Source organism: Lactuca virosa, chromosome 5 (assembly GCF_052849685.1).
Source record: "Lactuca virosa cultivar CGN04683 chromosome 5, Lactuca_virosa_CGN04683_v6, whole genome shotgun sequence".
In the NCBI taxonomy this organism is placed as follows: domain Eukaryota; kingdom Viridiplantae; phylum Streptophyta; class Magnoliopsida; order Asterales; family Asteraceae; genus Lactuca; species Lactuca virosa.
Window position 1 is genome coordinate 234,084,140 of NC_136430.1, and position 13,137 is coordinate 234,097,276.

At 32.1% G+C, this 13,137-nt stretch overlaps 1 long non-coding RNA gene across 1 annotated transcript; it reads right to left on the reverse strand.

Moving 5' to 3' along the window:
- Positions 1-10,469: 10,469 nt before the first annotated feature.
- Positions 10,470-11,239, reverse strand: LOC145113259 (uncharacterized). Its single transcript, XR_013710753.1, has 2 exons — positions 11,072-11,239; positions 10,470-10,885 (listed from the first exon to the last, which is right to left on the reverse strand). It is a non-coding gene; the product is annotated as an uncharacterized LOC145113259 (long non-coding RNA).
- Positions 11,240-13,137: the final 1,898 nt, after the last annotated feature.

Consider the following 13,137-nt stretch of genomic DNA (forward strand, 5'->3'; position numbering starts at 1 on the left):
AATGCCCAAGGCATTTAGAAAAAAACAGAACAAGTTTATATTATCGCATATGCAAAGCATATGGGACTCGATTCATAATGTTTTACATAAAGACCGGATATCGGATTAGTCTCTTGCCTATGATATTTCCATATATCAAATTTCCTATGTTGAATTATTTCAAAACGATATTCATATATGTCCATGACTAAGCTCTATTAAACTATGCAATCTAAACTTTTAGATTCGAAACGAAGTATGAGTGCCCTCTCCCTTGAGCCTTTCTATAGTGAAATAATTTCCAAACTTTGCAACTTGAAAATTTGCAAATTTTCTTTCCAACAAATAGTATTACCAACTTGCAACACTTAGCAAAATAATTATGCTCCCACTATCATAACAATTATGCTCTTACTAGCACAACAATTATACTCCCACTAGCTTTGACATGTACCCAGAAATCATCTAGACTTCTAGAAATCAATACTCTTTATCTTCCTTACTAAAGTGCATATTTCAGATACGTGATGTGTCGATAAGTCTTCAACTAGACTTCTCTAGCTTATACACCTTCATTAGATAGAATATGTGTGTGTTCAAACCCTTTCAGAACTTATAACCATATGTCCTGAAAGTTCAAACAATTTCATGCCATTTCTTACAATTCGAACTATGAAAAGGGATGTCGTAATCATATTGCGAATTTGAGAATGCAATTTTTTACAACTACTAACCATAATGATATTTACTCAGATCTCAAAAATCTATTAGCGAAAGTGTTTCCTCATAATCATTCTCATGAATTAGAGCGAAACCTCTTGTCACCTAGATTTTTTGGTGCACGCTTTCCCATCCATGTGAATTTATCATTTTTCAACCTACAATCATAAGGTTTATGACAAAACCAAATTCAAAATTAGTTTTCCTTTCATGGACTGAACTTCGCTTATTCTTAATTTCTTGTCATCTAGTAGTACAAGGGCCTACCAGTGCTTCCGTGTTATTAAGCAGCCCACCCATATTGATCAATGTACTTTACTGACCAACGTGTTTTACCTTGGCAGTCAAATGAGAACCATAGAACTCATAAGCATTGTCAACTCAGTTGGAAGGTGCACAGAAACAAGAATGTGTCAACTTAACACGATAGGCTATCAACCTCAAGTCGTGTGCTAATGATAACTAAAAGGTTTATTCTCGATTGACTCATCAAACTCTTCAAGATCAATATGAATCCCACTGAATTCTTGACATATAAGGGCACGTTTGGTACAGGGAAATGGAATTGCAGCAAAGAATGGAATTGCAGAGAAATAGAATTAAACTAAGGAAAGAGAATTGATTACACTGTTTGGTACAAAATAAATTTACCAGGGAAATTATCGTGAGAATCTATTCACTTTTTTGGTTGTCCTAAACAATGAAATGGAAATGAGATTTTACAATGTGTATTTTTTATGAAACGTTATTTATTAATAATTACTTAATGATATACATATTAATTTGTCAAATTATCTTTTTTTTATGTTTATGCATTTGTATTTTGTTATTTATTTTTTGCCAAATATTTTTTTGTAATTGCCAATTAATATTTCATACATACATGTCTTGATATTCAAAAACCCATGTTCTTTTACACATATGAATACATACATCCCTTGATATTCAAAATATCAAAAATCCATGTTCTTTTATACATACGAAGTGTGCTTCCTATACTTTACTAGTTTTATAGTCAGTCGCATAAAACAATTCAAGTAGCTTCAAACAATTAATCCATAAAATTGCATCCTAATAGCATTAAATCCAATAGGTTTTACGGACGTATACTTGCAGGTCGATGATAACCGGGATACGAAAAAGCTACATGTATCGAACATAACTCAAATCCAATGGGTTCTATGTCTTTCTTACTCACCCACTTTTCAGATCTCCCAATCCATTTAACTTTATCACTGACCAAAAAGGGTCCGATGAATGTTGGTGCATTTCTTGATCATAAATTCTACCAACTGATCTAATTTTGGATTCCAAACTCAGTTTCCGACATAAACAAAGGGAACATATGTTGATGGATTTTGTATAGCAAGAACAGGAGAAATCCAACAAAAAACCAATTTCATAACATGTAGAACAACAAGAATTAAGCTTATATGCATAGCAAGAAACAATTTTGTACCTTAATTTGGAATTTTGGCCAAAATTCGACCAACAAGAATCAACAAAAAAACATGAATCGGCGTATGTAGTAGAGATGGAGTGCAACAAGAAACAGTCGTGCAAGATATGTAAGGAAAACGTAGAAGAAATCTTGGTCGATTGCAGCAGAATCCAAATAAGAAGTGTAAAATATAAATCCTGATGTTGGTAGGGTTCGAAGACGGGTTTATATTTCTCAGCTTTTTTCAGATTCTCGATGCGTTCCTTTTTTTCTTTTCTCCCTTTTTCTCTCTTAAAAATAGAGATTTGTTTTCATGGAAAAGGAATTGATTTATTTCTCATTTCTTTATTATTTTCATTAACCAAACATGAGAAATGGGATCAATTCCTTTTCTCTAGTATTATTTCTCTATACCAAACATCCCCTGAGTTTTTTCTTTCTCAAGGAACATTCCTTGATGAGCTAAAACCAAATATTCAAAAGTTAGTGTGGATTCCCGACAAGAAACACTTTATGAATTGGTCAAGGTGCGATGGAACTCTAAGCAAGGACCGGAGTACACATGGCAACGAGAAGACCAAATGAAGGACAGGTACCTTTACTTGTTCAAAGGAAGTCGGACGACAAGATAAAATTTCGGTACAAAATTTCCTAAGCAGGGGGAGACTGTGACAACCGAGAGGTGTTTGTCACTAATCGTCATTAGGAAAGAGTGGGAAAATAGATGTAATAGCATAAAATTGTAATATTTGGTTTTTGAGATAATAAGAATCAAATGTGTAATTACATTTATTGTTAAAAACGTCCATTAGGCTCAAAATGTAGTGTCTGAAAAGTAGTAACATTTCCTAAGCTGGTTAAAATACTTGGATAGTACTCGTTAACATGATCTTAAGGATATAAGATTTGTAAAATCCGACTCTAAAGGAAAGAGTTATGGATTTTATAAAAATAGAAATCAACCGCATAATTAAAATTAATTACGTCAAAACGGTATTTGGAGATTGGTTGAGTTTTGACTAAAAGTGCAAAAATGAGTTTTGTAGTACTCCTCGATATTTAAACTTTAGGAAAAAGTTTGCCTAAATGGAGTCCGTACGAGAGAGATATGATTCTTATAAAATTTTATTTTTAACCCAGTTCGGCACGAAAATGAAATTCAAAACTAGCCAAAACAACCTAAAGGAGAGTTATAGTATCCATTGAGATCATCACATAAATATAGAGAGGGATTAGATCGGAGCACGCAAGAAGGAGTTAGGATTTTTCCAAAATTATTTTGGGCGCGTCTCCTCACGCCGCGCAACTGACACTGGATTCGAGTAGATTATGAGGGACGTGACTGAGTAGGGGAGTGACACATGGCAACTTCCGGATGGAGCCACGATTTTCACGCGCGAAGCGCGCAAATATGTGCATGGCGTGCACCTCTAAATCTCGACTATTAATAGAGGGTTGTTTCAATCCAGTTTCTCACATCCTCTAACTTCTCTTTCTCTCTCTCTCTCTCTCTCTCTAAGATATATGATGCCCGATAGTCTAGGAAGAGATAATAACTAGATGTTATAATGGCCAAATTCCCTGGGATAACATAGTACCTAGAATTTATGCTGGTCAAATATAAGGTTATGCAATGTACTTAGTTGTTACTCTGCCCAAATATCCTATTAACCATAATTAGGGTATATATGTGAATACATATATATAAAAAATAATTATGAGATCAAAGATTATAATTATCAAATATAAGAAAAAATATTTATATTGTGATAGTTATAGGAAATCCCTAGGAAGGATTAAGATAAAAGATAAAAGATAAAAGATAAAGGATAAATACATAAGGTCAATGCGTTAGTGAGTTGTTAATTAAGCCAAAGGCTTTGATTAGATTATGCATTCCCCAGATACCTATAATCATTAATGTTGCGAGAGCTGGAAAGATATGTATAGATCTATATGGGTCTGACAACCCCACCTACGATTGCTACTTACAATCCCGGCAGGATAACTTTCTTATTATTCACTATTCGACGTCCGATGAAGCGTCGTGTCGGGACACAATTTTTAGTCAAGCATCATCGATTATGGGGGCTCATGGTAATACATTAGATCACCTTAGGATATTACTACCATTAGGGACGCCTTAGAATGTTAGATAAAATACATTAGGATCGTTAGATATCCTACAAATATAGTAAATTAGGATTAATGGATATATCCTAAAAGATACTAAGATAGGATCGTCAGATATCCTGGAAGATAATAAGATAGGATCGTTAGATATCCTACAAGATAGTAAGCTAGAGTTGATAAAATACTTTAAGAAAGGTTTTTATGAAAGAAAAATGATTCTTAAACTAATACAACCCAAAAAAAGCCGAAAACTCTAAAAACATGTGCACTCAATGTCGACGTTTTCAAAAAGACATGTATTCTCAGGGAGATGAGTGAAAAAGAGGATAGTCGGGTCAAAGAGGACGAGGATAGTCGTGTCAAGAAGGAGGAAGTCTATAAGGAAGCTGTTGGAGTTTAAGCACCGTCCGTTAATCGTCTTTAGTCATGTTTAAGAAGCATGTTTATCTTTTCAAAACAATGTAACCCCAGAATAATTTAAAATAAATAAAAGATATATTTTGCAATATGTTCTTTATAAATATGTATGCCTCGGTCCAATATCCCCTCGTTCGCACCGCCTGGCGTTTTCGCCGCTGGTCGGGGGTGTCACATATGTGACATCCCCAAATTTACTGCCATTTTAAAACTTTTTTCAATATGCTTATTTTAAATCAAAGTGATCTTTATAAATGTGGAATTTGTCCCAATAAAGTATTTCCGGAGAAAATGTTTTTCATTGATTATTAAAACCTGCTGATATCATAATTAATATAGAAACTAAGCATAAACATGCCTTACATCAATATTCTAGCAGCCTACGAACTCCTTAAATCTCTTAACAGATAATTACATTATCTATCACTAAATTCATATCGCTACCTGTGATACAAAGAAATTAAATGGGTCAGGTTAGGAAACCTAGTGAGCACATAGGGTTTTTAACCCACAATATTATAATCATTAATTATATAATCTTCAGCATTTAAGTAACCCATTTACCCCATTCCCGTTATTTTTGCTTCCTAATCCTAGAATGATGATCTCAAGAGATCTTTTCTAAAGGATCTTTGACAACAGTCATCTATATATCCCTAAATGATTAAGCACGGCTGTATGATAATACTTTGGACACAACACGACACTATAATAGTACTTTGGATAGGCACGACAGTACAATAGTACTTTGGGTAGGCACGACAGTACAATAGTACTTTGGATTGGCACAACAAGTCGCAACTTATTATTTTGCACAACTCTCACTTAACATATCACCGCCACTAACTCACACAACACTATCACAGCCTCTAATTTATTATTTCGCACAACCCTTTACTACCCAATCATATTATTAAGTATAATATACGATTAGATCAAGTAGCAATCATATCATATTGTACAAATATATTAAACGCATCAAAAACAGCGTGCATAGCATTTAAGCATTTAGAATACTTGTATCTTGGTGTAAATTGAAAGTAACTATGCACTCACTTGATAAAATGAATGCCTTGGAATTTAGGCAGAACCTCGGCTTAGCACTTTAAATTTTCCTTTGACGTGACCTAGTATAATGATTACTAAGTCTTAGTCTAATACTCTTGGTGACTAATGATAGTTTAGATTCCTCAATAATCCCAATCTCTATATCAAGATCTAGCAAGTAAGGAATAACCAGGTAGGATAATATCTGAGGTAGGGTCTGTTTGATATGCACAGTAAACTGTTCTGGAAATCCTACTTTAAACACCTCACTAAATCCAGCCTAGGAATTACTCTTGTAAGTAGATCAATCAGTATAATGACTGCGAATCATTGATAAATCTTATTTATAGGTTCATAATAACGATTATGAACATAAATATAAGTTTACTTACAAAGATTTAAGCAAAAACTGAGAAATTACACAGACAGAATCTCGACCCGAATACTTCTTCTCATCGAGCTCCTAGATCTCAAGTGTTTACATTAAAATATCCTAAAAAACTATTATAAAATCGAACCTAAGAAAACAGAGAGGTTTTGAGAGAGTTTAGGAAGATTTTAGGTGGAAATGAGCTAAAATCAGAAGGGGAATATATATAGGTTGGCAAAGGTTCTCCGCGCACAGACAAGAGCCGTGTCGCGCCCTTTTGTCGTGTTAGCCCCTCCCAGTCGATGTTGCGTGTTCGATCTTCCTTGGCCCACCTCCACTTCTTCTAGAACATGCCACGTGTTAGCTTATTATGGTGCCACTTGTCACAACCTTATGGTGCCAAGTCATCATGTCTACATGCCACATGGCTCCACCAGGTGGTGCCATGTCATCAGCATAGGCGGTTTCTCGCAGATCTTCGGATGGCTATAATTTTCCCATATAAGCTTCGTTTTCTACATTCTTTATATCCATGTAGTCCTCTCAATGATATCTACAACTTTCATTAAGGTCCCATCAGCTAATTCTTGCCCTAACTAAAATTCATATTTAAATCGGTTTAGACTGTTAAAGTTAAAGTTTGTGCGAAATTTATAACTCTTTCATATGAACTCCTTTCTCGACTGTCTTTATTTCGATAGGTTCATATTTACGAGATCTTCCATTCTCGTTTGATTGTTTCGGCCAACAATGAACCAATTTGAATTTCGATTTCCGTGCCCGCACTATTCCGCTGTAACTACGACAAATCATAACTTCCCCTCACGAAGTCATATTTGGACGTTCTCGATATGCACGTTCTCGGTTGTACGACTACTAAGACTTTTGTTTAGATTACTTAGGCTAATAAGCAATCTATCAAAAATCCACTTTTTACGATCGGCAGAGCCGTGTCGATTTAATCGCAAAACTTCAAAGAAGCATAACTTCTTCATAAGAATTCGGATTTTAGAGTTCTTTACATGTAAGGAATCCTTGTGACATATATTCTAACTTTGGGTAAGATTATTTATCTTAATAATCTTCTATGAAAAAGTCATTTTTATAGCTTATTCTTTTTTAATTGACTAACATGAATCTTCAGGCGTTACATTGTAACACTCAATCTATTTATAGATTTAAATGTAACAATTTTAAAACTTCTTATGAGATAGAGTCGTATCTTTAAAACACTTTGATACCGAAAAAAAAGATTTAAAAAACTATATAAACTTGATTATGAAGAATCATCTAAATATCACTTACAAACCCTCTCACCCTTTTTATATATATATATATATATATATATATATATATATATATATATATATATATATATATATATATATATATATATCTTTTCATTTTATAAACAATTAACTAAAGTATAATTTTAAATGTTTTAAATATATAAAAATAATAAGAGTATCCAAAACCAAGAGACATATATATATATATATATATATATATATATATATATATATATATATATATATATATATATTACTCATGTATTACATTAGTTTATTTAAAAAAAAACTCAATATGAAGGTCTAAATATTTTAAAAGATTAATTTTTTAAGAAAAATAAGAAAAATATTGAATTATTAAAATTGATGTATTTTTTCTCTTTTAAATTTCAACAAATAATTTATATAAATAAACAAAGAAAACTAATAAGGCTTTAATTTAGAAAGTTTGAAATTAAAAGGTAAGTCCCTTAATGAAATTGATATCAATTTATTTTTAGATTTATTGTAATTATTGCATTTAATTACTTTTTAGAGTTTAATAGAATAGAAAAAACCATAAAATAACACGTGGAAAAAAAATAATTTAAAATAACTACAAAATGACATGTGGGAAAATGAATAATTATATATGACATGTGACAAAAAAATCTCTATTTATTAAAGTGTATATATATATATATATATATATATATATATATATATATATATATATATATATATATATATATATATATATGACATTAATAAAGATTGATAGATTAAATTGTAACAAAAGAAGATATAGTTTTATTATAGGGTTGTGCCATAAGTACCCCGTTTCACTCACATATAATGTCACATCAGGGGGTGCATAAGCACTATGGTTGTCAAAATCGCGATCCTGATCGTAGGATCTTACGATGCTACGATCCTAGGTATGAAAAACGATCCGGATCGTAAACGGGTCGTATTTGAGGTAGGATCGCAGGTAGGATCTTAAGATCGTATGTAGGATCGTAGAATCGGGATCCGATCCGATCCTACCTTTCCTTGATTTTTTTTTTTTTTTTTTTTTTTTTGCAAATGAAATCATTTTAGCACTTTATATCTTTTACCCGTTTACCAAGTTACCGTTTATCATTTTATGTTGTGACTTATGACTAATATTTTGAAGTTTTTATAACTTTTGAACAAAAAATTGAATGTTTAAAATATTTTTCATGTATTAAAATTTTGTTTCATTTTGTAGGATCTTAGGATCCCAATCCCGATCTTACAAACCAAAAAATGATCATATGTAGGATTATGATCTTGACAACCTTGATAAGCACTATTACACTCATATTTAGAGGGGTACAGAGGGGGGAGGGGTACATATCGAAATTGCCTTATTATATTTGTGTGCAACCCATAAATAGAAATGATTCATGCTATATGATTTTAATAAACATCTACTTAATTATATATTTTAAAATAATTATAATATCTAATGTCAATTTAATATTAAAAATATTTTTTACTGCGTATATGATTATTTTTAATATCATATATTATAAACTAGAAATTTCCCAATCTCTTTTTTGTGGAGACACAAGTGCGGTCGAAATTGTTTAACTACGAAAGTGAAGGAGCAAACTTGTAAATATACAATACTCATTTGGCCAAAGTGTGAAAACAAAAAATATATATACAGAGACGAAACATAGCAATACATTAATGGGTGGAGGGGAGTAATATACAAATTTTCTATTAGATACGAGTTATTTTAATAATTTTATTCAACACATAGACCATTTTATTAAAAATAAATGCACAATGAGTTTCTTTTATTAATTATGGGATAATTTTTATAATTTGTTTTTTATACAGAGGTAAAAATCTGCCAACATACAAAAATGTCAAATATAAAGATTATTTCTATAAAAAAAAAAAATCTGACCTTTACTCTAAATACCAAAATTATAAGGACTAGTTGTGTCAATATTAAAAATATTTGTGATAAAAATATGAAATGCATAAAGTAAATTACAAAATCATAAGAAATAATAATTGTGCTAATATTAAAAGTATTTGTGGCAAAAATATGAAATGCATAAAATTTACTATTCGTAAGTTTGTTTTTAATTAATATATAGTATAATATTTTAAATTTATAACTATAATATAACTATAAAAGAGTTATATATCAAGTATGGATTAGATTGCCTACAAATACCCATTTGTGATGTCTGTACCTATCCGACCTTGATTTGGCAAAGCACGTGACGGGGACTGTGACCCACATTGCACATGGCAGTCGCTAGGATTGTTCCATTCCCATGATACATCTTTTATAATTTGAATTAATAAGTTTCTTCTTTAAAGATACACAGATGTAGTAAAAAGACAAATCGGATAACGATCTCGTTTGTATATCATATATACTTACATAACTATATGTCTTTTGCATATTCAATGCAAATATATTTAAAAACAAAATATAATATATGCGGCCGAGCAGGTGTCACTTGTCACTTCAACGTATTGGCCCATGAGAAATCGATAAGGAATTTGTGGAATTGGATGTAATTTTAATTTGAAAATTATAAATTTTATAACTCGATTAGGACGAATTTAATTCTATACCAAGGGTAAAGTGTTTTAGATATAACTGAATGAGACTGAGTTCTTTAATATTATGTTCCTTATACATAGGATATCTTACGATAACTAAGATTCAAAAGTTTTACAACCATTTTCAAAGGACAATAAGAATATAATAAGTAACAAATATTCGAGATAAAGAGACGAAAACTTGCTGATATTAGAAAAGATAAGTCACTCGTAAATAAAAACTAATGCAATAATATATTAATTAGGGGGTTACAAGACTTTTAGAATCAATATCAAGTACAAATCGTTGACAAAATTCCACGACATAACGCGTTGCGCAAATTCCTTTAGCTAGGTGGAACCTCTCCACACAAAGCTCGTTAATTACTAGCAATGTTCCTTTTCAAGAGCCAAATTTTAAATAACTTTGGCTTGCAATACGTCAAAAGCTTCTTCTTTTTTCAACTAAATAGACTTAAATTATATGATCTCTATTCAATACCCACAAAAATCACTCATCTTTTCCATAAAAAATAGATGCAACAAAGTAAATACACACTTACATATTCGATGAATTGAGGTTATACATCCAGTTGTATATAAAGGCTTATTTAGCTAGCTAATTGATATATATTGATATCAGTAGCATCTTTTGTGATTCAAGGAATTGTAACAATTGTTAGTGGTAGTGTGATTGTGGTAGGGTTCATGAGGAAAGTGTCCACTTGAATTATCAACATGCCTTTGACTTTGAACCCTTGTGTTGGATGACTTGGATCTTGATTGCTTACTTCTCCTTGGATTTGTTGATGATCGTGGGATAAACACTCCCGTTCCTTTTATTTCTCTTCTACCATTTTGCTCATGAAAACTTGGTATTTGGTTATGGATGGGATGGATTGTTTGAGAGATAACCTACGTACAACACAAAATAGGAAGGTGTGAATAAAAGAAAAGAAACATTAGGGGTCGCCCTAATAATTGGAACTTGACAGTGTTTCTTTCAGTAATCAATCTTTATTTGATGAGAGAGAGAGAGAGAGAGAGAGAGAGAGAGAGAGAGAGAGAGAGAGAGAGAGAGAGAGAGAGAGAGAGAGAGACCTGGAACGAAACAGGAGGACAGTGAAGAGTAGGGTCTTCATCATCATCCATGATCAGAAGCGAGATCCTCTTACTCAAGTCTGCAAAGAACAAATCATCTTCAACAACTTCCATCTTTCAACTGTCACAACTCAAAACAACTTAATTAAACTGTGTGTATTCTCTTTCTCTTACTTTTTTTTTCCTTTTGGTTACCTGATTTGAATAAATAGGGAAAGGAGATGGTATGGGTACTGAGTAAAGAATGAAAGAATATGTGTTAGGGGTATTCAATTCTCAAAAGGGGCTGGCTGGACATGTGAGGTAGTGGGACCCATGTAGCCAATCTGTCTATTTATGACCCACAAGAGGATCATGAAGTGTGTTTATGATTCTATCCAGTTGTAGGAAAAGAAGATAGATTAGAGCAGCAACAACACTTTCCACCACCCACACCCAGATTTCTCCCACCCTCACAATCATCTCATCCACACCATTAATCTTTCACAAATCAGAATATACTTGGTTGTCAATTGTACTCTCTCTCTCTCTCTCTTTCTCAGTCACTTGCACATATAACACTGCCAAATAGGACATGCTACTACTACAACTATTTGTGCATCACAAGAAGGTACAAAAAACCCATAGGTGTCACACACATGCATGCATGGGTCTTGGGTGGGGGAATATATAAATTAATTTGAATATATTTATTTGGGCAGCTTTTATCTGATTCTTGTGGTTCATTTCTGCTTTTCTCAGTTGGTTACTGTCAAAGATATATCTGTTCTGCACTTTTTTGATCCTTTTTATTTATATCTTATGTTTTTTAGGGATCTTGGACAACAGCCACACACCACTTACCTACACCACTGTCAACAACAAAATACTTCCATTAAAGTTAATTTACCCCCTAAAAATGGGGATACAAATTTATCTACTTATATAGTTCAATTATGCCACATAGTACATAGTGATCACACCCAAGTCTTTTTGGACATTTCGTTTTCAATTAATATTAAGAATTTTAATATAAAGTTGTTAATCTTTAATTTATTTAGTTAATATAAATGCTTAAGAATTTTAATATAAAGTTAGCTAAATGTTTTTTGTCCCAAAAAAATATATATATAATTAATTTACAGTTATAATTTATTTAACTGGTAGTGCAACACAACTTGACTTGGCTATGGGTTCATTCCCTACCAAGTTATGGTACATAGTACATAGCCAAATCAATGTTCCAGTGTTGATTCTCCCTTCATGTTCAATTGACTCGAAACAAAAATTAAATAAACTAAACATTATGAGCTAGCTAGATCTAACTAAAGATTCCAGATCCCAACCCTTAGATTAATGCCTCTATTCCCTCTTTCTCTGTCTCTCTAACTAATAAAATATATGATTGAATTTTAAAAACCTTAAAGAATTGTTGAAATATAGAATACGTGTATGTTCTTAAAGATGCATTCTTCCATATGCCGGAAAGGTTCATCCAGTGTTTGCTGACACAGTTCCAGTGGAAATAATTATACACACTTAATAATAAGTTTTTTGTCAGAAGAGATACTGTTGAGTCTAAACGTAGAGTAGTTTGTTGATGGAAAAAGGATCATGTAAGTTTAAGAGAATGAAAATTGATTAAATAAGTTGAGCTCAATTAGACGACTTTATAAGATAATTAGAGATGAACTTGGAAATGCAATGATGATAATATGATATGTATTCCTGAGGACGAGATTAAACTTGTTAACAAGTTGAATACAAGAAGTTCTATAATACAATTATACTATAGTGTGAGCCAGGCGTTACCATATCACAGCCACAATTCCCCATACTTTTATTGAGTCTACCAACACCTAAAAGGCACACAATAAAAGATTTTGTTTGTTATCTCCTATTTCTAGGTTTTATTTAGTTGATATCTTTTCCTTATCGGTTGTTATCTTTTTCATATATTTTCTTAGCTTTGTATTTAAGCCCCCCAATTGTTTCAATGAATTCAAGTTTTTGGAGTAATCAATTTCTTTATGGTATCAGAGTGGGTCATATAGATCCCGCAAATACCCTAGGCTACCGCCGGAACC